This window comes from Cynocephalus volans, chromosome 6 (genome assembly GCF_027409185.1).
Source record: "Cynocephalus volans isolate mCynVol1 chromosome 6, mCynVol1.pri, whole genome shotgun sequence".
In the NCBI taxonomy this organism is placed as follows: domain Eukaryota; kingdom Metazoa; phylum Chordata; class Mammalia; order Dermoptera; family Cynocephalidae; genus Cynocephalus; species Cynocephalus volans.
In genome coordinates this window covers 58,869,175-58,895,951 of record NC_084465.1, presented here as the reverse complement: position 1 = coordinate 58,895,951, position 26,777 = coordinate 58,869,175, and positions in this window count along the sequence as shown.

Genomic DNA, 26,777 nt, shown 5'->3' with positions numbered 1-26,777 from the left:
CCTATTACAGTAATTGAAAGGTGGGGCCTTGAAGAAGTGATTAGATTGTGAAGACCATGCCGTAGTGAAATTGGCATAATCTATTTGATGGTTTAATGCTAGTCATGGGAATGGTTCTCAGGACTTTAAAAAGACAGCCAGTGAGGAGGTTAGCTCTCTCTCTGCTTCTACTATTTTACCATGTGATACCCTGAGTTGCTGAAGTCACCACCAGGAACAGGCCCTTACCAGATGTATTCCCTGGATTTTGGACTTCCCAGCCTCCAAAACTGTAAGCAATAAATATTGTTTCCTTACAAATTATCCAATTCCAGGTATTTTATTATAAGCAACAGAAACAGACTAATGCAACTTCCTTCTACCTGGCAATCTTACTATGGTTCTAAGGTAAAACCCTGCACTGCCCTTTCTGTGCAAGCAAAGAATGGAATGCATCCACTAGACAGACCTGACAACAAGGCATCTGCCCACATTTGCCTTCTCCTCCAAGCCATTGCTGGGAAGGATAATTAAGGAAAGAATTTCTTCTCTTCACACATGCCTATTACTGGTTTTCACCCAGATACTTGGGTTTGATTCCCGGTAAAATTGCCACAAGCCTCTGGGAATTATTTAAAAAGTGCTGGGAGTGCAACAGTGCTCCCGCCGCGGGTTCGGATCCTATAAAAGGATGGCCGGTGCGGGTGCGGCCGTTCACAAAAAGACAAAAAAAAAAAAAAAAAAAAATGTTTTGGGCCGAGCCCGTGGCGCACTCGGTAGAGTGCTGCGCTGGGAGCGTGGCGACGCTCCCGCCGCGGGTTCGGATCCTATATAGGAATGACCGGTGCACTTACTGGCTGAGTGCCGGTCACGAAAAAATGACAAAAAAATAAAGAAAGAAAGAAAGGAATTTTCTAAAAAAAAAAAAAAAAAAAAGGCAAGACTTTGTAAAAAAGTCATATGGCAGAGGTCATGTATTTTCACTGAATATCTGAAGATAAAGACTTGGAAAAGTCTTTATCAACAGCAGCACAGAGCTAAGGACATCTCGAGTTTTGGGAAGTTTAGCGAAAGCAAATTTAATCTCTTGATAGGAAATGCAGGTTAGTGATGGCTGGACAGATAAGGGAGATGGTGAGGAATTTCCCACTTTAAACTTAAACCCAAACAAATGCATCAGCAATTTGTGTGTTATCAGAGAATATTGCATTGCAGATTATTGAATGCTGGCTCTGGTATCAATTAATAAGTACTTCAATTCCAAATTTTCTCTGCATCCCTGTGCTTTAATTCCTTTGGGATATTTGGATGATTTGCAGAGCAAGATTCAGGCTGTTTGGGAAGCTAGATAAAATCTTATCATCATGGCTGCAAAACCTTTCTTCTAATCTCTAAGAAAATCTTATTTAAACAATAAGAAACCATTAATGGAATAAAGAAATTGACCTCACAGACAAAAAAAAGATACTCTAGAGATCTCAGAAACTAAAACGTAAGGGTGACTGAAAACAGAGGGAGAGAAGAGTGTTGCTTAATGCAAAGAAAGATTAAACACACACACACTTTTATATTCTAGAGAGAATTGCCATATAGTCACATTCAATTATTTCTCAACAAAACAAGTTCAGTGGGCACCTATCCAAAAAGTAATTTTATTTCTGAAAAGTCTCTCTCACCCCCTTTCATTGGCCAAATGCCCAGGGAAAAGGGTCTTCATTCATATCTTCCTGAGGTAATCACTTAGGTAATCCCTTTCTTCCAGAATCAACTACTCTCACCAAAGTTCCTCTCTAACATGTGGGAAAATTAGAGGGGATGACCTTGAGGAATCCTATACAACAGCTATGAGATTTTATCGTAAGAGACTCGTTCTGAAGGAATATTCCACATGTGAACAATTAAATGGGAGGCAAATGTAAAAGTTATAGGTGATTTCAAATGTTCAGATATGAGCATCACGTATGACCAGAAGGTAAAGGGGGATTACATCAGGAAATTTTTTTTTCACTGTGTCCTCTAATGAATAAAGGCAGTGAAAGTCAGATTATAAGAGATTAAGACATGTAACATGTAACTATGAAAAATCTGGCACTAAGTAGAAAGAAATAGGAGAGGACTTTGTTGTTTTACTTACTTGTATGTGTGTGTGTGTGTGTGTGTGTGTGTGTGTGTGTGTGTGTGTGTGTGTAAGCGTGCACACATGAATTTTGTTATTCACAACATAATGGAAAATATTTGTCTATGGGATGCATAAGAAGATGACAGTGAAAAAAAAGATAGAAAATGTTATATTGTGAAGAGATTAAATTAATGACAAAGATGGGATCATCTGTGATATGGGTGGGCCACTCAGGCTGGAAAATGAGGCCTAGAACTTTTATTACAAATTAAGACTTCAAATAAAAAAGAGGATTATTTGTTTTTTTACTTTGAAGTTGTTAGAGTTCCTTGTATGGAAATTAATCCCTTATTGAATGTATGGTTTGCAAATATTTTCTCCCATTCAGTAGGTTGTCTTTTCACTCTGTAGATTGTTTCCTTTGCTGTGCAGAAGCTTTTTAGTGTGATATAATCCCATTTGTTTATCTTTTCTTTAGTAGCTTGTGCTTTGGGGGTCTTATTCATAAAATCTTTTCCCAGTCCTATGTCCTGAAGTGTTTCCCCTACATTTTCTTCTAGGAGTTTTATAGTTTCAGGTTTTATATTTAAGTCTTTGATTGATTTTGAGTGGATTTGGGTACACAGTAAAAGGTATGGGTCTAGTTTCCTTCCTCTACACATGGGAAGAGGAGCTGAATAAGCATCTTTCAATGGAAGACATACAAACAGCCAATAGGTACATGAAAAAGTGTTCAACATCTCTAATCATCAGGGAAATGCAAATCAAAACCACTTTGAGATATCATTTCACCCCACTTAGACTGGCTATTATCAAAAAGACTGAGATAACAGATGGTGGTTAGGATGTGGAGAAAAGAGAACTCTTCTACACTGTCGATGGGACTGTAAATTAGTACAGCCATTGTGGAAAAAAGTATGGAGTTTTCTCAATCAACTACAGATAGGATGACCATATAATCCAGCACTCTCACTTCTGGGTATATACCCAAAGGAATGGAAATCATCATGTCGGAGGGATAGCTGCACTCCCATGTTCATTGCAGCTCTATCCAGTGAAGGAGCCAGCGGTAAGCCAGCCCCTCTCCCTTCCCCATATCCACCCTTTCTCCTCCTCCTTTTCCCCTTCCCCTCCCCCAAACTGCTTTGCAACAACATCTTAGAATATAAAAATTAATAATAAATAAATATTTTTTTAAATAAAAACTATAGCCAAGACATGGAACCAACCTAAATGTCCATCAATAGACAACTGGATAAGGAAAATGTGGTATATATACATATACACACACAACAGAATACTACTAAGCCATAAAAAAGCATGAAATTCTGTCATTCATAGCAACATGGATAAGTTTGGAGAAAATTATGATAAGTGAAACAAGCCAGGCTCAGAAAGAGAAATACCACATGTCCTCACTCATAAGTGGGAGCTAAGAAACAAAGAAAGAAAGAAAGACCATAATAAAACGTTGAACTTTCAGTAGGAGAGAACAGACTTATAGTTACTAGAAGTGGGAAAGGGGGAGGAGGAGGGGAGAAAGGGAGCAATTGGGTAAAGGACGCAAACAGCAGTTATGATTTGTAACGATGAACATGCTAATAATATTAATTTGATCATCACATACTGTATACAAATACTGATAATCAACTCTGTACCCCATAAATATGTATAAATAAAAATAATAAAATAGATTGATTAATCAGTTAATTAATTAAAAAGAAAAAAACGAGGAAGCGTACCTTAAAAGACCCATATAGAAAGTCTGTGAGTTAAATGATTGTTCTTGTAATTTATTCTTTTCTCAGGTATTGGGTTCACATGATTCCATGAATACAGGATTATTTGCCCCCTGAATTTTCCAACTCTCACTGTGCATCTTGTAGAGTTATAGTGCTGAAAAAAATCACAGGATTTGAAACTGAATGTGGGTGGGGTACTAGGACTTAAAGCCACTGAGCTTTCTGTTATCATACTGTAGTCAAATTTTCACTCTTACACATTCATTAAGAAACAAACAAACAAAAACTTGCAGAGTTAAATGGGGTTTTAATAAATAAACAATGCAATCTTAATCATCTTATTTCCTTAACTGAAAACCACATAGTGATTCTTTGTGGCCTTTCAAAAATTAAAATCACCCACTTACTGTGGAAGCTTTCCTCTGCTCTAGTGTGGGCAGACTAAGCCTTCTTTTTTGAACTTTGTCTTTCAACCTTGTGGGGTGCAATTTGTATTTCCCTGAATCCAGAACCCTTCTTGCATATGCCCTTATCACTCTGCCTTTTCTTTCTCTTCCATCTCCACTTCTGTATCCCAGTTAACCCCAAGTTCCCCAGGCCTCCTCTGAGCACCCAGGCTAGCTAGCTATTTCTTCTAGGAAGGCCCACCTGACTGCAGCCCGATAAATTTGATTCTTGCTTGTTCAGCATGGATTATAGTTTTATTTTTTTTTTTTAATGATATGCTTACTTGTCTGTTAATTGCTAACCTGAGGATATGCTCCTTGAGAACATTCTCTGCTTTATTGTCTTTTCATAACAAGACCTTAATCATGTCTGACACATACCAGGTGGTCAATAAGCTCTTATTAGTTCAGTACCTTTTTCTTAGATGTAAACTCTAAAGCCTTTGTTTTTAAAATGGCAACCCAAGGGGAGAGGGATATATTTCTTAACTCTTGCTTCAACAGTTTATATACAGAAAATTAAATGCAAATAGGTGATGAACATTATGCTTAGGGAAATATTTAATAGTCTTCATAATGCAAATAAAAACCAACAGTAACTTAAGTAAAATACAATAAGTAAGGCAGTGAAAATTCAGTCTTTTGGTATCAGCAAACAAATTTCTCAAGATGATTTTTTTTTTTCTTAACTTCATGGATAACATTGAACTCATTTGCAGTTTTCTTATACTTATTTAGGTTAAGGTGCAACCAACTTCAGTGCTTCAAGAGAACAAGACCTATTAACTGAAGCATTAGGGCCCTTCATTTACAAAAGACCCTTCCAAGGTTCTATAACCTAATTTTGTGCTCATACTTTTGATTCCTGTTTTTATTTATTAAATTCTGATTCCTATTCTCCACAAAAAAATGTACAAGCTTCAGGCTCTATAAAACCTGGAAGAAATAATGCTTTTCTGTAAAAAATATTATCCTTAAGGCAAAATCTTGAAATCAGAATGTGGTAAAATATTAACAATTTTTGGAAAATTAAGTCTAATATAAAATAGTTGTTTTTTTTTTAAAGAAAACTGTTAATTAGGAGAAGTTAAGAACTTTATATGAAATGATTAGAAAATCTGCCAATACCGTAGAAAGATGTAGAATAAATATGTATAAAATATAAGCTTATATTGAGCCATATTTTTAGAGAGACTGATATTTACAGGAACTTATGTGTCTACTTTACATGTTTATCTTTAGTTAAGTGCCTTCTACACATTTTGCCTTTAATTTCTTGGTTTCTATGTCTCAATGCAAGAGAAATTACGGTGTCCCCTACTTTGAAACCATATCTTGAATGATGGATTTCCTATTTCTATAGGTATGGCATTCTCTTAAGGCACTTTTTGGCTTACTTTCAACCTCTCAACTACAGTATAAGGTCGTTTTGCAGAAAGGCAAATTTTGGTGATATTTTTCTACCAGCTTTCTACATATTAACTGAAATCAGTGAACTGGTCCACTTCTTATCAAAGAAAGAAACCCATACATTTTACAATAACAACTGAAACAAAAAACTCTTATGTTCAGCTATTGATAGAGACCCATACAGTATATTATTCGTAATCACAATAATATGATGCTTTCATATTAGCATGAAACATCTGTCTTCAGGAACCATTTTGAAATCTGATTTAATGAAGTACCTAAATATGTTTTTAATTATATTTATTTTATTTGGCAGAGATGAATGTTTTTACTGTTCTGGAGACTGACATATAAAACCCACAAACAATAAAAATGTCATTTGTAATTAAGTTATAATCTGCAAAATAATACACATACATAAGTTCAAAACCACCATACATTTTGGAACAGAGAAGATGTACCACTTTTCTAAATATATAAAGTATTTTTATTTAATTATATTTAAAACAATTTAAACTAACTGAAATTAATCACTTACAATGAAAATTATAACACATCTTTATTAATTCAGAGAAGAAAATGCATTCTACCCTGTTAATAAATAAGCTTTATTATTAAAACTATATCTAGGGCCAGCCCTGTGGCTCACTCGGGAGAGTGTGGCGCTGGTAGCACCGAGGCCACGGGTTCAGATCCTACATAGGGATGGCTGGGCACTCACTGGCTTAGCGTGGTGCAGACAACATGGTGCCGAAGGTTGTGATCCCCTTACCAGTCAGAAAACAACAACAACAACAACAACAAAACTATATCTAAATAGGAGTTGCTTTTGCTAAGTTGAGGAAAGGTTTAGAAAAATGCAATCAATAACCCATTGTTTGAATTAAATCGCTTAAATTTATTTGAGAATAAACAAGTTTAAGTTAGAGATAAATTAGTCCAGCTTAAATAGTAAGGAGTAAGTTTTTCTATGTATTTTCTCTTAATTACTGTCAGAGAGTTGAATCCTTATTCTAACTTGTTTTATAATGTCGACATATACCAATTGAATCAAATTTGAGTAAGTTCTATTTAATTGGCATAGTTTTTTGAATTTTAAAATTTTAAGCTTTTTATTATGGAAAATTTCAAAAGCAGGCTAAAATACAACGGTAATTCAAAAAGTTCATGGAAAGATTTGTGTTATCTTTTAATTCTAGTTTTCTATGATTTTTTGAAGTACCCTTGTATAGAAAGCAGTATAATAGACCCTCATGTACCCATCACACACCTTATCACACAAATAACAACTCATGACCAATGTCATTTTGTATGTATCTCTACCCACTCCTCCCTCTTCATTATATAAACACAAATTCCATACATTGTATAATCTTATCTGTGTTTCAATAAATATTTAAAAAGACTCTCCTTTTTTTCCCAAAATAAAATCACAATACCATTATCACACCCAAAACAAAAATATCAATCATTTCTTAAACATTACCAAATAGCCATAACGTTTTCCTAAATGCAGCATTACTTTCTATTGTAATTATGAGTCAGAATACAATTAATGTCTCCTTTGCATATGATTTATGATATGTCTCAATTCTTCTTGAACCTGCAGGTGCCTCCTACATTTCTCTCTTGTTTTTATTGCTTATAATTACTTTTTGAGAAACAGAAAGTAATTTTTCCTGTTCCAATTTTGCAGTCTGATTTGTTGCACTGCATCCATGTGTGGTATTTAATAGTTCCTCTCTCTGTGTCTTGTGTAAATTAATGGTTAGTACTTTTGGACACACTTTTTTGTGTACTTCCATCAGGAGTCATATGAGTCCTCCTTGTTTCTCTTTCTGTGACGTTAGAAGCCATTGATAATCATGCATCTGATCCATTAATTCATTAGGAATGGTGATATTGTAATATTATCTTTATTAGCTAATACTCTTATGTAGCATAGACCAATTTGTTTTCCAGAGTTATGGATCATATAGGAAAGGCAAAATAAATGCTTAACGCTTTTCGGTTACCATTTTTCAAAAGTTGTGAGTTGGTTCTGGCATCTTTCAAGGTTGACCAATATGCATGTCATTATTTTTTAAGCATTATTATGAATTAATAGATTTCCATATTGTGGTGAAGAATTAAATCTACTGAAAGAGAGGTCTGGGCTTTGCCCTCAGCTACTGGGAGTTTTTATTTCTAAGCCCCTGGAATATCCTGACTGATAGGAGTTTGTTCCCCTGGGGCTTTGGCTGTTGGGCAGTCTAAAAATATGATTTAGGATGGGGGCTTTAGAGCATATCAATGTTCTGTACGAACTGGAGGCTAAAGTATTAACCCAAATCTCCAGGAAGGGCTGAAATGTAAACTTAGCTACATGGGAAGTACGGATTGAGCCCCAGTAAAAACTGGGGTGAGCGTCCTTTGTGGCAACACTCTGCCTATTGTCACGCATATTGATGTCCTGGGAAGGTAACGCATCCCTGAGGATGGCAGAATTTTCATGCTTGGAACCCTCCCAGACTTTGTCCTGTGCATCTCTCCCTTTGTCTGGTTTTGATTTGTATTCTTTTATTGTAATAAAACTGTAATCATAAAGACAACACTTTCTTGAGTTCTGTGAATCATTCCAGGGAATTATGAAATCTGAGAGTGGGAACACCCAAATTTGTAGCCAGCTGGTCAGGAATAAGGGTGGTACTGCTGATCTATGAACTTTCAGCAGTGTCCGGAGTGAGGGCAGTCCTGTGGAGGACTTTTGCAATTTGGTAAACTCATTGTCCCTACATTTGGTGTGATTCACCCATTGTAATTATTCTTGCTGATGCACAATTTGTCCCATCTTTAGCCAGTAAATAGGAGCTTTTACAAATTGATTTTTGAATTCTGAAAAGTAGTATAATTTGATAGCTTTCTTGCTTCTGATATGACAAGTTATTAGTGACTCATCTAGAATATTTATTACTGCAGACCTAGAATCACAATTTGTTTAGGATGTCCTGGTGCCTTTTAGGAGGGAAATGAGATTGACTGACTGTGATAAGCAGAATTTTAAAAAGTACTGCAAGATTTCCCAGCCCCCCTCTCCCCAGTGTATGTGAGCTTCATAATACCCAGAACTGTGGATATGATGAATTTTATTTCCATGATTATGTTTTATTGCTTGGTACAGTTGACTTTAAGATAGTAAGATTGTCTGGGTGGGTCTATCCTAATTACACAAGCCCTTTAAAAGCAAAGGGTTTTCTGCAGTTGGTTGCAAAAAGGGACATGAGAAATTCAAAGCATGAGATGGATTTGACATAAGGGAGATTCTCTGTTACTGAGATTGGAGGGGCCACATCCAAGGGCCTGAGAGCATCCTTTGTGATTGGGAGCAGTCCACAGCCTACAGCTATGAAGACAACAGGAACCTCCTCAGTCCTATAGCTACAAGGAACTGAATTTTGCCAATAATCTGTGGGATCTTAGAAGTATATATTTTCCTTATTGAGCCTCCAGATGACATATAGCCATTGGACACCGTTATTTTAGACTTATGAGATCTGAGCAGAGCACCCAGATAAAACACAACGAACCTAGGTAAACACGGCAGACCCTTGGCCTATGGAAATTTTGAGATGATAAATTTGTGACAGTTTAAGTTGCAACATTTGTAGTAATTTGTTATGCAGCAAAAGCAAACTAATACAACGGTTGCCTGAGTACAGATGAGATAATTGTGTTTTGCTATTAGATTCATCCTTGTTTTTAACTTTTTCAATAGACAGAGCTACAAAAATTTTTTTAAAAGATAAATTACGTTTGAATTATTTTGATATATTCACAATAAATTCAGGACTTCAGAGTATTACTTATCTGTACTTTTCTTACTCCTATGTTTTTTTTTTTCCTCCCATACTAAAATTCTCAGTTCTCAATGACACATCAGCTTAATTTTTTATTTACATTATCTCTCAATGCAAACTCAACAGTCTCAAAGTACCTATAACATTATGAAATGGGGCCACCCCTGTGGTGCACTTGGGTGAGTGAGGCGCTTGGGAGCACAGCGGCGCTCCCGCCTCGGGTTCAGATCCTATATGGGAATGGCTGGTGTGCTCACTGGCTGGGCGCGGTGCGGGCGACACCATGCCAAGGGTTGCAATCCCCTTACCAGTCACCAAAAAGGACAAAAAAAAAAAAAAATTATGAAATGTATGATTACAAAAAAAGTTTGTATTTTCCTTTTTTGGCTGCTTTCTAGAGTACAGTCCATTGGGGATGTAAATTTAAACTCATCTTAAACAGTTCTTTTCTGTGTGGTTATGCTACCAAGTTAATACACAGATTTACTTGTTGTTGCTTATTTTTTTAAGAACTGCCTTTTCTAAATTGAATTTTATTTTATACTTACTCAAAATATTTGTATGGCTATAAAGTCATATCTATAAAATGAGATATATTCAGAGAAATCTAGGTGTAGTCCCAAATACGCTTCACTTGATTTACTCCCTCCTCCCTCTACAAGTAAATATTTTGAAGGGCATATGTTTTCTTTCATTTTTAATTATAAGCAAATATGTCCATACATATATTCATAGTGTGTGTATGTATGTATGACACAAATCATATATATTCAAATATATATTCAAATCCACCCTTGTCCTTCCGCCTCTTCCTTGATTAGCAGTGGAAAAATATATATACTCTTCTCTACTTTTCTATTTTCAAATAGCAGTATATTCTGGAGATTTCCCCATGTAAGTACATAGAGATTTTTTTCATTCTACTTATAACTTAACATACTTTATGGTGTGAATATTCCGGTTTCTATCAGCAGTTTCCATTGGCTGTCTTTTTTTCTTTTTCTTTTTTAATCTACATTTACACATAATGCTGAAATGAGTAGCCTTGTCATGAATCCTTCCATATTTATTCCAGAGAAAAATATGAAAGTAGGAAGTGAGACTATGGGATTTCTGGGTCAAAGTTCAGGTACATATGTGCTTTTCCTGTTTGTTGCCAAATATTTTCCATAATGGTTTTATTCTGGCATACTCTAACTGGTAGTTATAGGACACAGTAACTGTAAAATCTATTTTCTTAGGATACTTTGTACCTTTATGTAATTCTTTCCTTTGGGAATTAAGAGAACTCTCATCTGAAATCATAGACTCAAAATGAATAGGCCAATGAATATTGAATCTTATTTAAGAGTTAGTCCAGGTAATAAACTGTTCAAACTACTAAACATTATGTATACATGTGGCAGAAAGTGCATGTCTGGAAAGGACGCAAATGTATGAGTCATTATAACCATAAATATTTTCTTATAGTCCCCTAGAATTCCAGATATTATTTTCTTGAAAGCATTAACAAGACACTAATGCTTGCTGAATGTTCCATTCCTATTTTGCATTCAATTTTGTATTGTTCTTTCTGTACTGGGGTATTTTCTAGTGATTCTTTCAAAGATAATTCTCAAAAAGGCTTTAACATATAGAAATAGAAGGGAAACAAAGTGGAACATTTGAACCACTTCTTAAGCATTCTTGTCCTCTGTGTAACAGACCCCTGTAATACAAAAAGTATTTATGTATTTTTGTTTGTTTACTGGTTAAGATTTCTCTTAAATTACAAATAGGTAACTTATTTTTTCCTAGACTTCAAGACCTAAGAATGATTTTAAGAATGTTTCACTTTTAACTGTGGTTATGATCAGTAGAGCAAAGGTTATCAGAAGAACTTTTGTCAAAAGTCAGAAAGAGAGAAGAGCAGGTAGAAAACAAAACAAAACAGAACAAAACAAAACACATTGGGGAGTTGGGTTCAGTTTTGAGCTACTTGTCATGGTCACTCTTCCCTTTCAACCAAACTTTGTTTTGATCTATGTTTACTATCTTTTCTTCATTACCTTGCATCCACACCTCAGTTCTCCTTTATCTGGCTTCGGTCTGCTCTTCTCTGAAATGCTTTCCAAATTTTGAAACTTCCAGATTCCACCACTAATACCCTACTGACCCTCTTCAATTCTTCTCTTGCTAGCTATCTCCTCTGCATTTCACACTGTTGACACCTTCCTCCTTCTTAATACTTTTTACTCTATAGTCAGGGGAACCTGCTACACAGGTTTCTTTCGCACTCTTCTTTTGGGTATGTGTGGTTTCTCTGTGATTCGTTCAGTCCTCTATTTCATATATACGTACTTGTATGATTCCACATAAACATGACCAAAGAGTTTCTGAATCATATGCCTTAATGTTTCTGTATACCTCAAAATGGATAATCCCACAAGGCACTGAAACTCAAAATATTCATCTTTCTTCACAATCTTTCCCAACCAATATTTCTTGTCTCAGTTTGTGTCCTATTCAGTAACACAATCTCAAAACTTGAGCACTTATTTCAAAATTTCTTTCCCTCATGTTCACCTCTAATCAATCACTGAATCTTGATGTTTCTCCAGTAATCCTCATTGTCTACATGTCTTTATCCTAGGACAGAATTTAAGTGCTCATCATTTCGTGCCTTGTCCCCTTCAATAACCATCTAACTTGTCTCCTTGCCTGCAGTGTTGCCTAAATCAAATCTGTCATCCAGATTGGTACAGAAGGATTCATTTCAAATGCAAACTCTATCTTGTTACTGGCATGCTTAAAATATCTATTAGGTTCTTGTAATATACAGGAAACAACCCAAGCAACATGAAATACCTGCCCCCCTAAGCTCATCCTGTGTGACTTCCTGGCTCATGTATCATGCATTTGTTTTATCAAATGATTTTCTATAGACCTGTGCCTTCACAAATGTTTCCTCTGATGGAAACACTCATCTACCAGTCATCTTTATCCTGCTAACTTTTATGCAGTTATTAATATTCAGCTTATTAATTCCCCCAGAAAAATCTCCCCATCATTCTCTGTATATCTTTATCATAGTAATGACCACAACAAAATCTAACTTCTATGAGCATCTCTTTCCAGAGCTATAATGTAATTGCTTCAGTAATGAAAGTAACATTCTTATGCTTTCAAATCCTAGCAAAGTATATGGCATAAATAGTGTTCAATTAACCCAGGTTGAATTAGAGTGAGAAAGGAATGTAAAAAATTCAGCATTGACTATAAAATCGGAGCAGATAGGTTGGCAGAGAGAAAATATACAAATAAAATTAAGTAAATGGCATTGGAAGAATTTGAAAAAAGCCAATAAGTAATCATTGGAAGAATTAAATTATATGTTTAAATTTTACTTTTCCTCCTAGAGCATTATTTATTCCTTGGTTGACTTCCACCATATTTGTGAAAGGTGAGTTTCAAACCATGGGTTGACATGATTCTTCCTTAAAATGCTCAATTTTGTTCATTTGTTTGTTTTTAAATATTTTTCTCTATGTACTTTACCTTATCTATGCGTTATAAAGCCTATTAATATCTGCTTACTGTATAAGAGACACATAAATAATATTTATGGGTTTTATGTTCCCTAATTTATGTTCATGAAAATGGTATTGGAAAATTTGTTTTTTCTACTTATTATTATTCAATTCAAATTCAAATTATACTAAGGATAGGGAAACAGTTTATAAGTTCTAAGTACTGAAGTAAATTCAATACTTAATGTTCAAGGTTGATTTATTGCTATAGAAATATGATTTACCACTACAAAGAGGTAGCTTTCATAGTGTTTCTGGGACACAAGAGTCTTTCTGGTAAGTCTAAACTGATGAAAACCATACAGATTAACTTTTCTGGATTTTTATTTATAATTTTTCATTCTTTATACTTTTTATAAACTTCAAATAACTAACTCTCTTAAAAGATCCACAGGAAGAAAATATTACTACCTTTTTTGTGTATGGTGAAGGCTACGTAGTTTGGAAGTTTCTTCTCTTTTTGCAACCTTCTATCTCTTTCATCTTTAACCACATCCTGGAACACACTATCTTAGAAGTACAATATAAATAGATATTAGGTTGGAACATAAGAAACTAAAATAGAGAATGTCATTAGTAGGGATGGGTAAATTGTAGTCAATAGAAAATGTTGTCTGGGCCAAGTGTTTATTTCCAGCTATGGACTAATTGATAGTGTTCAATAGCCATAGAGGGTTTGAAGTATCATATTTACTAGATCTGTTTCCTCTATATAGTGCAGATATGTACAGTTGAGAGAAACATTGCTTGCAAGTTGTATTGAAAATATTTCTATATGCAAAGCACTTGAAAATAACTTGAGGCATTTTGCAGCAATCAGCAAGTTGCCAAGTTCTCCTGTCTTTCAACTCTCCATTTGGTAGAGCCTAAGTATTTCCAAAGCAAACAATTCTGGTAATATAAAGGTTTAAGAATTCACAGAACAAATAAACAGTAAAAACAGAGAATTCTTCAAAGCAAAACTTTTTTATTTAAAGTTCTCAAAAAATAGAAATTTAAATCAGAAACTACATAAATATAAATCCTGCTTTAAAAGTTTATATATATGGTTTTTGCTTAAGAGATTGAAAGAAAGAAGACCTAACAACGCCCACCTTAAATTTGGAAATTAGCTTCAGTAATATGTGTAGCAAAGATGTATTTCTGGAGAGTCTCATAGGTAACCAATGTATATCCTCACTAAAGGTGAATTAAATATATAAATAATACCTTGGTCTAAATTATGCACATTATTCTGCATGAATTACTTTCTAATATTTCCTCTACAGTTTTCTTTCTACAGACTTTCATGAGCTTCATTAAATTTAAGACTCATTTTATTAAATTTAGAAATTTGTCATTCATATTACAGCATTTTTCACAATACAGTATAGCTTGTTGCTAAACATCAATTTTTCCCACAAGATAACTTCTCTTTGAATAGAAATACTAGATCATCATTATGTCCTTACAACCTAAATAGTTCTTATTTCATAGAATTGTATTTATTAAACATATGAACAAATCCAGAACAAACTATTTATAATGTCTGTTCTTAGGTTTATAAATATGAATGAGTTTGCAAACAAACAATAAACAAATACATAGAAATATTAAATGAAACAATTAACTTTCAAGTGTTATTTTTCAGAATTGCCAGAATTTCAGAATTTGATGCTTACTTACAATTTCTGAATTCAAAAATATAATGCGGGTGACAAATAATCTTACAACTAAAGTCATCAACTGTACTATTTCTGTTAGGTGAAGAGGAGTATAATTTTTCCTGTATATGAAATAAACAGAGAGCAGTGGGAACAGCATGGATAATAAATTTAAACAAAAATTCTCCATAGATATTACAAACATTAAATACACACACACACACACACACACACACACACACACACACACACACACACACACACACACATACATGTAGTATGATGAATTCTCAAAGCTAAAGCATTTTTGCTTTTAAATCTAAACCAGCCAAGGTCAAGAGTTCAGATTCCCGGGCTGGCCAGCTGCAAAAAAATAAAAATTAAAAATTAAAATAAATAAATAAGTAAATCTAAATCACGCGTTATGCATTATTAGAGGACCATGTGAATCACAGTATATTGGACTACTCTGCAATTGAGCCCAGCATGAATAGTGCTCTATTCAATAAAGGGGGAGAAAAGTCTAGGTTGGATTTGGTCTGTGTTTCACACTCTGCAACTTGTAAGACTGGAAAGAGCTAAGTTGTTGCTATTTTCTGATGTTATCTTCTACTTCACTGCACACGATTTTACAAAGGTTTAAAACAGAAAAGCAGAGGACAGTAAACCAGCTTTATACCTGTAATAATTACAGATAGATAAATTGATAGCTACAGAGCAATTGCTGGAGCTAAATAAGTAGATAGATAATGATATACAGTCACCTAATGAGTTTTTCCACTATGGCTAATTTCAGAAAGTAATAATCATTTTTCATTTTGCTTTTAATTATCTAATCTCTTTGCCTTTATAAAATTTTAACTTAGAATGTTTAAATTTCAAGTGCAACACTATCATTTTAGAAATGAATCAAATATACATACACACACTACAAAAATACACATCTTTAAATGTTAAATTTTGACAAAATTTATTCTATTTCAAACTTGAATCCAGAGAGAAAGAAATAAAAGGAATAAATACAAATAATGTCACTAAATAATATCTATGCTTTAAACATAGTGTCTTAACAGCTTGTGTTGATTTGGACTAAATTCTTTTTATGGGCATGATGGTTGTGTGATTTCAACATATGATTTAATTTTGATATTAGGTAATTTGATGTTCCACATATTATAAGTCTTTGGCCACATTATGCATTTACATGGAAGATAACTCTTTGTGTATTCATATTGTATCAAAGCAAGTATTGGATCTAGATAACTAAATCAGGGAAATAGTTGTTATAATGCAGTTGGGAAGAAATCCAAGACTTCTTCCCAACTGCAATATAAAGTTATAGATTTATATAGATTTTCAAATCCATTAATTCAAGATTAAAATATAAATATTCAATAAATTAAATTAAATTACTTACTGAGTAAAATAAATAAATTCAACCTCTATTATGTTCACCATTTAAATCAAAGCAAATGTTGGTACTTAGACTAATGGTAAGCATTATATCTAGATATTAATCCCATTAAATATAAATATACAAATAAAGGTACATCACACTTATAGAGATAATTTATATAACCTTAAATAAATTATTTTTATAAATATAAATTATAAAAAGGAAAATTTATAGAAGTTTCAAAATACTGCCTTAACTAGATGTAGAGTTCCACGTTTAAACAGATATGTGTCTAGCCACCTATTATCATGTGTTCATCATCTGTGAGATAAAAATTTTGGTGTTATCCACTGAAAATATTCCATCTGTTGGAAGATTCAGAATGTGTAGAATAAATTAGCTATTTCTTCAGCACTCCTAAGTCACCTTCTATCTTTGTGATACATGTAAGTTCCTTAAATATTTAGAAGCTGAAGTAAAAAATTCAGACTTAGAGATGTGGAAATATATAGTTTTTAACACATTTTTTTTTTTTTTAATCTGGGAGAGTTATAATTTTCACAGAACAACAAACTAAGCCAACGTTTATGTGTCTCTGGAAGAATCTCCCTGACAGTGAACGTCCATTTTGGCACCACATAAACCACCAAATATACATGTGAACATCAATATTTTAATGCCTCAAACCATGACAAATTTTTTACTCCTTGAGCTTTGCTTTAATTTCGAAACATCATTTTATGTACCCTGAGCGTGATCAGAATCTGTACTGTCAATGAATCTAGTTCTTGTCTTAACATCGAAAAAATGTATTTATTTGTTTTTATTGGCTTTTCAAATATAACAAAAACCTACTTTTGAAGGCAGAGATGGAAAAAAAAAAAGACAGCAATGGCATTTTGGATTGGTATGTTTAAATGTATTCTTATAGTAAGTATACCTGCACACGAATATACACAGATTTTGTATATATTATTATATATGTTAATGTAAAAATTTAATATTACTGAATTATTGGTAAACTATATATTACTTCTGCTCAAGAAGTCAAAAGTTTGGTTAAGAATAGAAAATCATCCATTTCTGCCACAGCGTTACTTTCCAAAATGGGCTATTTTAATAAATATACCAAATGAGAAGCACATGTGACCTATCAAGACCTGCTTGGTGTTTTATTATAAATTTTTGAAATCTAGGATCTTATAAGTACATTTAAGTCAGTCTTTCTCTCTTGAGTGATCTGCATATCAGAGCAGTATATAAAATGTGACTGGTCATCTCAGGAAACGCCTGTCATCCCTGGGTCTTACAGGACTTGTACAGACATGAACTTGAAGTGTTGCAAATGTGCAGCAGAAATGTTTGTTTGAGTTCCTTTGAATGAAGACCAAAGTGGGTCTAGCTGTGAAAACTGAAGAAAATGTATGCACCGCTGTCACTTAATGAAAAAGTCACACTTTTAAAAAACTATGCATATGTACCCACAAAGAAAGCGAATCTTAAATTGGTATACCATACTGGTTCAGAGCAAATTCTGGGATCAGAACTTAGGCTAGATGTTCAGTTGCTTTGTGCTTTGGTTTTCTTGACTTTAAGAATGATGCTAATACCTATTCCAAAGTCTTTTTAGTGAAGACAAAATGTGTTAGTATATCTCAATTGTTTAGAATTATATTAGACATATAGAAAATACTTAATCAGTGTCACTCATGAAGATAATGATGATGGTGATGATGATGGTGATAGTAACCACAATATGAATGATGTCTGAGTTCCCCCCGAAAGCACGCTGTAAGACAGGAGCTTGGTTGTAGGTAGATTATTGAGAGAAGGATATTCTTGAGACACATTACAGTAAAATAGGGGAATATAAGACCTACAAAAGAAATAAGATGATAGAGAATGTTAGTGAAGGAGTTGTTACTGAGAGCAACCAGAACTCAGTCCTACTGAGGACTCTGTAAGAAACCATGACTTGGAATCATCCATCCCATTGAGATGAGGAAAGAGGGGGTGGGGGAAGGAGGAAGAAATCTGGGCATTAACCTTCTAACATCAAAACTCCACTGGCTTAAGTTTGCCTATGGAGGTGTTCTCAATGTTTCTGGGTGCTGAAGAAAACCAAGCTTACTGGAAACAATTTACAGCAGCTATAGGTGAACTAGATGGGTCAGGGAGTTAAGAGGTAGAACATCAATGTGGTTGGCCATATGGTTTTTCCATGTTAACCTGTTACTATGAAATTAATACAATGAGGATTAAGGCAAATTCATACAAAATTCAGATCAGTTCATAAAGGAGAAGTTTTTCTGATAGTCTTAGTAAACATAAAGAGACATTTGCATAGCTCTAAATTTTGCATGTACAGATATATTCTACCTAATAAGTTCATTATATGTGAATTACTTGTTCATATGCAGAATAGTCTTTCCTTATGCAGGCTTTCTCTAGCTCTGGTCAGTGTAGCATTTCTATGAGATTCATTGTTCAAATATTCTATTTTCTTCATTGTCTTGTGGCTGCTTGTTATAAGAGAATATTCCATGATATGTCCAATAATGGAGTGATCTAGTGTTGTTTTTTCCAGGGCAGAATGAAAGATCCTCTAAGGGCACTAAACAGAAATCTGACCACAATCTGTTTTCTTTGTTAGATTGTGGGATTTTCTGTTTTATGCAAACATATGATTTTTGGGGAAAGATGCATCTCCCATATGAAGAAGCATCTTACATTTCAGTTAGAATTTTACTCTTTGTAGAGTAAAATCCTTTGAGAAGGATTGATTTCTTTTATAAATAGAGAAAATTAACTGTTGCATTATAATGCCAGAGTAACTCAAAACGAAAATGATAGGACTCTAGACTAGAGTCATGTTTTCAACTTAGGAGTCTTTGGATTTTTGGGAAGAGATGCGTAAATCCATACATACACCAAGCATTGTTCATAAATTAAATAAACAAAATATTTTGCACAGATATATAACACTGTTTTGTGTTTAATAATGTAGACATTTATTTAAGAACATAAATTAATTTATACTAATATTTTCTCAAGGATTTATCTTCCAAAGATAAATGGGATCTTTTTGAAAGAGCATTGGATTTAGTGTTAGAAGAACTGGATTCAAGTCCTCTTTTAATATTAGATAAATATAATTAGGTTAATTTACTTAAACATTCTGAGTTTATTCCCTCATTTGTAAACAATTTCAATACTTACAAGTAATTGTAATTGTGTGTATATATGTATTATATTGTTTATGTAAAGAACATGTATATATTGCTTACAATTATATACATATATAAAAATTATATATTTATACATAATGTAGTTATAATTATATAATTATACACAAATTATATATGTGTATGTAATTGTAAGCAATATATACATGTTCTTTACATAAACAATGTAATATATATACATACAATTACAATTATTTACAAGTATTGAAATTGTTTATAAATACTGAAAAAATATTTGTAAGCTTGTAAAATGCCACCATAAAATCAGCATAGCACGAATCAGTAGGGAAGCTTCTCACCCTCTGCTGAAATGTTCTTAGGAACTGTTTTCTAATTTTGGAAAATTATGCAGTCCTTTTGTTCATTTTTCTTGATATTTTTCAGTTTCAAATTTCATGATCTGATAGTTAAAAATGAAAGTCCACTTTTTCAGTGAATGCTAAACTACCAGTAGTTTGATTAACTCCTTTATGGTATGATTTCTGATTAATATAGAATAAGCAATATTTTGCACATGTTAACTTTGGAAAAGATTATAAGTATTTTCCCCTTCATGCTCTGTTAAGACCATATTCAAGGCTGCCTTTAAAATCCAAAAAAATAAAAGAAGGTACAGCAAATTTAGTTTTAATTTACATTTAATGCACATTGAATGACATATAGTGAAATTTTATACAAACCTCTTACATACTACAGAAAAGTTCTTACAGATGGTGCTACCAAAATAAAATATTCTTATTACTAAGTAGTTAATTTATTACAATTTTATGTTTTTAATAACCAACATCATCAAAATGTCTAACATATATAGACTGTATCTAATCCAACTCTGGAAAGAAAATAAATTTCTGACTAAAACTATTAGATCTTAACAAGGGGTTCATTAACAATATCAAAATTTATCATTACCACATACTTTTAAAACAAGGGTCACTGACTTTTATTATTTATTTCTAGTCTTTTTATATAAAGTGCTCTGCCTTTGAAGAAGTTACTCAAAGCTACTTTTTCCCAAGTATTTAATAAAAGATAAAAAGTTAAATTAGCTGACCTATCATCATGTGAGCCTTTCACAATTGGGAAACATGAAAGCATGATAAAATTAAACCTGAGTGTTCATGATTATGACTTGGAAAACTGCAGTCACGTAAGTTCCACTACACCAAAAATAAATCTTCCTCTGGATGATGACTTGAAGGAATCCAGTTTTTCTTAACCTCAGAAAAGGCCTATAATATGTTAGTAAACTTATATTCTATGGTGACATGCTGCATTGCCATAGATTAACCCAGCATACTTTAGTCTTGAAGGATTTATTACATTCTGGTATACTGATCTAAAAGCCAGCAAGAGGACAGATGTGCTGGTGTTTGGGACCGTTAGAAATATTCCACATGATCAGGAAATAGGGAAGAACAAATTTTCTTTTTCTCAGAATAAGCCTAGCCCTGAAAAGACACGTTTTATAATAAACTCACATTATCCTAAACTCTGATCTGCATATATAAAAACATCATCTTAATGGGGAGGTTTTGGTTAAAGGGTGCAAAGTATCAGTTAGACAGGAGGAATAAGTTTTTGAGATCTATTGCACAGCAGGGTGACCTCAGTTAATAATAATGTATAGTGTACTTCAAAATTGCTGAGAGTAAATTTCAAATGTCTCACCACAAAAAGTGATGGGTAGATGAGGTGATGGATATGTTAATTAGCTTGATTTAAACATTCTACAGTGTATACATATATCAAAACATTATATTGTACCCTATAAATATATACAATCATGACTTGTCAATTAAAAATGATAGCAATAAAACCCCCATCATCTTATATCTCTTCCCTCAGCTTTAGATGGTTCCACTTAAGTTCCTTTATGAGCAAATGCCTTGCCAGCTCCTGGACGCTGAGCTGGTCTGTCAGGGTTCCTTTAAACCCTGGTTTTACTTCTCCTTTCACTTGCCTTCTTTCCTCCTATATTCCTCTCTTTCCATAAACTTAAACCAGGATGCTGGAGTCATCTTCTGGGCCAACACACACACACTCAGACACACACACATACACACACACACACACACACACACACACACACACACACACACACACGCCTGCAAATAGCATAATAAAACAAACAATCTCGTGTCCTGCTTAGAATTTGTTTCATTTTGGAAACCCACTAATTGTTACTACTTGTACCTTTCAATAATTTAACGTTTCATCTTTGTGTATGAAGGTAGGAGATACAGAGTTATTACAGCTACATTCCAGGCTACCATCAGTAAGTGTTCTGTAGCACAAAACTAGACGTACTCAGTTTTCACAATGGTCCAAATAGAATTGCTTCAGTATTCTACTCGTACGAGAACATTAAAATTTCCTCTTTAAAATCTTATAGATTAAAATCTCATTTTTTAAAAAAATTTTATTTTGTCGATATACATTGTGGCTGATTATTGTCCCCATCACCAAAACCTCCCGCCCTGTCCCCTTCCCCCCTCCCCCACAACAATGTCCTTTCTGTTTGCTTGTCGTATCAACTTCAAGTAATTGTGGTTGTTATATCTTCTTCCCCCCCCCGCTGTTTTTTTTTCCCTGTGTGTGTGTGTGTGTGTGTGTGTGAATTTATATATTAATTTTTAGCTCCCACCAATAAGTGAGAACATGTGGTATTTCTCTTTCTGTGCCTGACTCGTTTCACTTAATATAATTCTCTCAAGGTCCATCCATGTTGTTGCAAGTGGCAGTATTTCATTCGTTTTTATAGCTGAGTAGTATTCCATTGTGTAGATGTACCACATTTTCCGTATCCACTCATCTGATGATGGGCATTTGGGCTGGTTCCAACTCTTGGCTATTGTAAAGAGTGCTGCAATGAACATTGGGAAACAGGTATGCCTTCGACTTGATGATTTCCATTCCTCTGGGTATATTCCCAACAGTGGGATAGCTGGGTCGTATGGTAGATCTATCTGCAATTGTTTGAGGAACCTCCATACCATTTTCCATAGAGGCTGCACCATTTTGCAGTCCCACCAACAATGTATGAGAGCTCCTTTTTCTCCATAATCTCGCCAGCATTTATCATTCAGAGTCTTTTGGATATTAGCCATCCTAACTGGGGTTAGATGGTATCTTAGTGTGGTTTTGATTTGCATTTCCCGGATGCTGAGTGATGTTGAGCATTTTCTCATATGTCTGTTGGCCATTTGTATATCTTCCTTAGAGAAATGCCTGCTTAGCTCTTTGGCCCAAATTTAAATTGGGTTGCTTGTTTTTTTCTTGTAAAGTTGTTTGAGTTCCTTATATATTCTGGATATTAATCCTTTGTCAGATGTATATTTTGCAAATATTTTCTCCCACTCTGTTGGTAGTCTTTTAACTCTGTTAATTGTTTCTTTTGCTGTGCAGAAGCTTTTTAGTTTGATATTATCCCATTTGTTTATTTTACCTTTGGTTGCTCGTGCTTTTGGGGTCGTATTCATGAAGTCTGTGCCCAGTCCTTTTTCTGAAGTGTTTCTCCTATGTTTTCTTTAAGAAGTTTTATTGTTTCAGGGTGTATATTTAAATCCTTAATCCATTTCGAGTTGATTTTAGTATACGGTGAGAGGTATGGATCTAGGTTCATTCTCCTGCATATGGATATCCAGTTATCCCAGCACCATTTGCCGAAGAGGCAGTCCCTTCCCCAGTGAACAGGCTTCGTGCCTTTGTCAAATATCAGATGGAAGTAAGTGTGTGGGTTGATTTCTGGATTCTCTATTCTATTCCATTGATCAGTGTGTCTGTTTTTATGCCAGTACCATACGGTTTTGGTTATTATGGCTTTGTAGTATAGCTTAAAGTCAGGTAGTGTTATGCTTCCAGCTTTATTACTTTTGCTCAGCATTGCTTTGGCTATGCGTGGTCTTTTATTATTCCATATAAATGTCTGGATAGTTCTTTCCATTTCTGAGAAAAATGTCTTTGGAATTTTGATGGGAATTGCATTGAATTTGTATATCACTTTGGGTAGTATGGACATTTTCACTATGTTGATTCTTTCAATCCAAGAGCATGGGATATCTTTCCATCTTCTTGTATCCGCTCTAATTTCTCTCAGCAGTGGTTTGTAGTTCTCATTATAGAGATTTTTCACATCCTTGGTTAACTCAATTCCTAACTATTTTATTTTTTTGGTGGCTATTGTAAATGGGCAGGCTTTCTTGATTTCTCGTTCTGCATGTTCACTATTGGAGAAAAGCAATGCTACTGATTTTTGTGTGTTGATTTTGTATCCTGCTACAGTGCTGAAATCATTTATCAACTCCAACAGTTTTTTTGTAGAGGTTTTAGGCTGTTCAATATATAGGACCATGTCATCTGCAAACAGGGACAGTTTGACTTCATCTTTTCCAATATGGATGCCCTTTATTTCCTTCTCTTCTCTGATTGCTCTGGCTAGTACTTCCAACAATATGTTGAATAGGACTGGTGACAGTGAGCATCCTTGTCTAGTTCCAGTTCTTAAAGGAAAAGCTTTCAGCTTTTCCCCATTCAGGATGATATTGGCAGTGGGTTTGTCATATATGGCTTTAATTATATTGAGATACTTTCCCTCTATACCTAACTTATAGAGGGTCTTTGTCATGAGTGAGTGCTGAACTTTATCAAGTGCTTTTTCAGCATCTATAGAGATGATCATATGGTCTTTGTGTTTGAGTTTATTAATATGGTGTATCACATTTATTGGTTTGCGTATGTTGAACCAACCTTGCATCCCTGGTGTGAATCCCACTTGATCGTGGTGAATAATTGTACCTATGTGTTGCTGTATTCTGTTTGCTAGTATTTTAGTGATGATTTTTGCATCTATATTCATCAAGGATATCGGCCTGTAGTTTTCTTTTTTGGTTATATCTTTACCTGGTTTTGGTATCAGGATGATGTTTGCTTCATAGAATGAGTTTGGGAGATTTGCGTCTGTTTCAATCTTTTGGAATAGTTTGTAAAGAATCGGTGTCAATTCCTCTTTGAATGTTTGGTAAAATTCTGCTGTGAATCCATCTGGTCCTGGGCTTTTCTTTGCTGGGAGCCTTCTGATAACAGCTTCAATCTCCTTTATTGTTATTGGTCTGTTCAAATTTTCTACGTCTTCATGGTTCAGTTTTGCGAGCTTATGTGTGTCCAGAAATTTATCCATTTCCTCCAGATTTTCAAATTTGTTGGCGTATAGTTGTTTATAGTAGTCTCGAATGATTCCTTGTATTTCAGATGAATCAGTTGTAATATCGCCTTTTTCATTTCTAATTTTGGTTATTTGAGTCTTCTCTCTTCTTTTTTTTGTTAGCCATGCTAATGGTTTGTCAATTTTATTTATCTTTTCAAAAAACCAACTTTTTGATTCATTGATCTTTTGAATTGTTTTTTTGGTTTCAATTTCATTCAGTTCTGCTCTGATCTTAATGATTTCTTTCCATCTGCTAACTTTAGGTTTGGATTGTTCTTGTTTTTCTAGTTCTTTAAGGTGAAGTGTTAGGTTGTTCACTTGCCATCTTTCCATTCTTCTGAGGTGATCATTTAATGCAATAAATTTCCCCCTTAATACTGCTTTTGCAGTATCCCACAGGTTTTGGTATGATGTATCATTATTTTCATTAGTTTCAATAAATTTTTTGATTTCCTGCTTGATTTCTTCTTGGGCCCATATGTCATTAAGTAGAATGCTGTTTAATTTCCATGTGTTTGTATAGTTTCCAGAGTTTCATTTGTCATTAATTTCTAGTTTTAATCCATTGTGGTCTGAGAAAATACATGGGATAATTCCAATTTTTTTGAATTTATTGAGACTTGATTTGTGACCTAATATGTGATCTATCCTGGAGAATGGTCCATGTGCTGATGAGAAGAATGAATATTCTGAGGTTGTTGAATGGAATGTTCTGAAGATATCTGCCAATTCCAATTCGTCTAGAATATTGTTTAAATCTTTCTTTCTCTACTGATTCTTTGCCTAGATGATCTGTCTAATATTGACAGTGGGGTGTTCAGGTCCCCTGCTATTATGGTATTAGTGTCTATTTCCTTCTTCAGGTCTAATAGAGTTTGTTTTATAAATCTGGCTGCTCCAACATTGGGTGCGTACATATTTATGATTGTTATGTCTTCTTCATGGATCAGTTCTTTAATCATTAAGTAGTGTCCCTCATTGTCTCTTTTTATGGTTTTTAGTTTAAAGCCTATTTTGTCCGATATAAGAATAGCTACTCCAGCTCTTTTTTCTTTTCTGTTTGCATGGTAAATCTTTTTCCATCCTTTCACTCTTAGTCTGTGTGAATCTTTATGGGTGAGGTGGGTCTCTTGTAGGCAGCATATAGTTGGGTCCTGCTTTTTGATCCAGTCAGCCAGTCTCTGTCTTTTGATTGGGGAATTTAAGCCTTTTTCATTAAGAGTTGTTATTGAAAGGTGTTGATTTATTCCTAGCATTTTAATGGTTGTTTGGTTGTCTTAGGTGTCTTTTGTTTCTTGCTTTCTGATTTACCGTTTGGTTTCTGTGTTTGTTGCTTCCTTAGGTTGTAGATAGTGTTTTTGTTAGCTTGTTTTCTCTTCATGAATGCCATTTTTATTATACTAGTGGGTTTTGATTGTTCTTGGGTTTTTATGGCAGTGGTAGTTATTTTTCAGGAACCAAACCCAGTACTCCCTTGAGGATTTCTTGTAAGGTTGGTTGTGTGGTAGTGAACTTCCGCAGTTTTTGTTTGTCTGAGAAATATACTATTTGCCCTTCATTTCGGAAGGATAGCCTTGCAGGGTAGAGTATTCTTGGCTGGCAATCTTTGTCTTTTAGTATTTTGAATATATCATCCCATTCCTTTCTAGCTTTTAGGGTTTGTGATGAAAAGTCTGATGTTAGCCTGATTGGGGCTCCCTTATAGGTGATTTGACGCTTCACTCTTGGCAGCTTTTAAGATTCTCTCTTTGTCTCTGAGTTTTGCCAATTTGACTATGACATGTCTTGGAGAAGGTCTTTTTGGGTTGAATACATTTGGAGATCGTTGAGCTTCCTGGATCTGAAGATCTGTGATTTTTCCTATACCTGGGATGTTTTCTGCCACTATTTTGTTGAATATGTTTTCAATGGAATCTCCATTTTCCTCCCCTTCTGGAATACCCATGACTCGGATATTTGAGCGCTTGAAGTTGTCTGATATGTCTCTCAGATTTTCTTCAATGTCCTTGATTCTTTTTCCTTTCTCCTTTTCTGCTTGTGTTATTTCAAACAGCCCATCTTCAAGTTCAGAGGTTCTCTCTTCAATTTCGACAAGCCTGCTGGTTAAACTCTCCGTTGTGTTTTTTATTTCGCTGAATAACTTCTTCAGTTCAGCAAGTTCTGCTGCATTTTTTTTTCAGGACATTGAT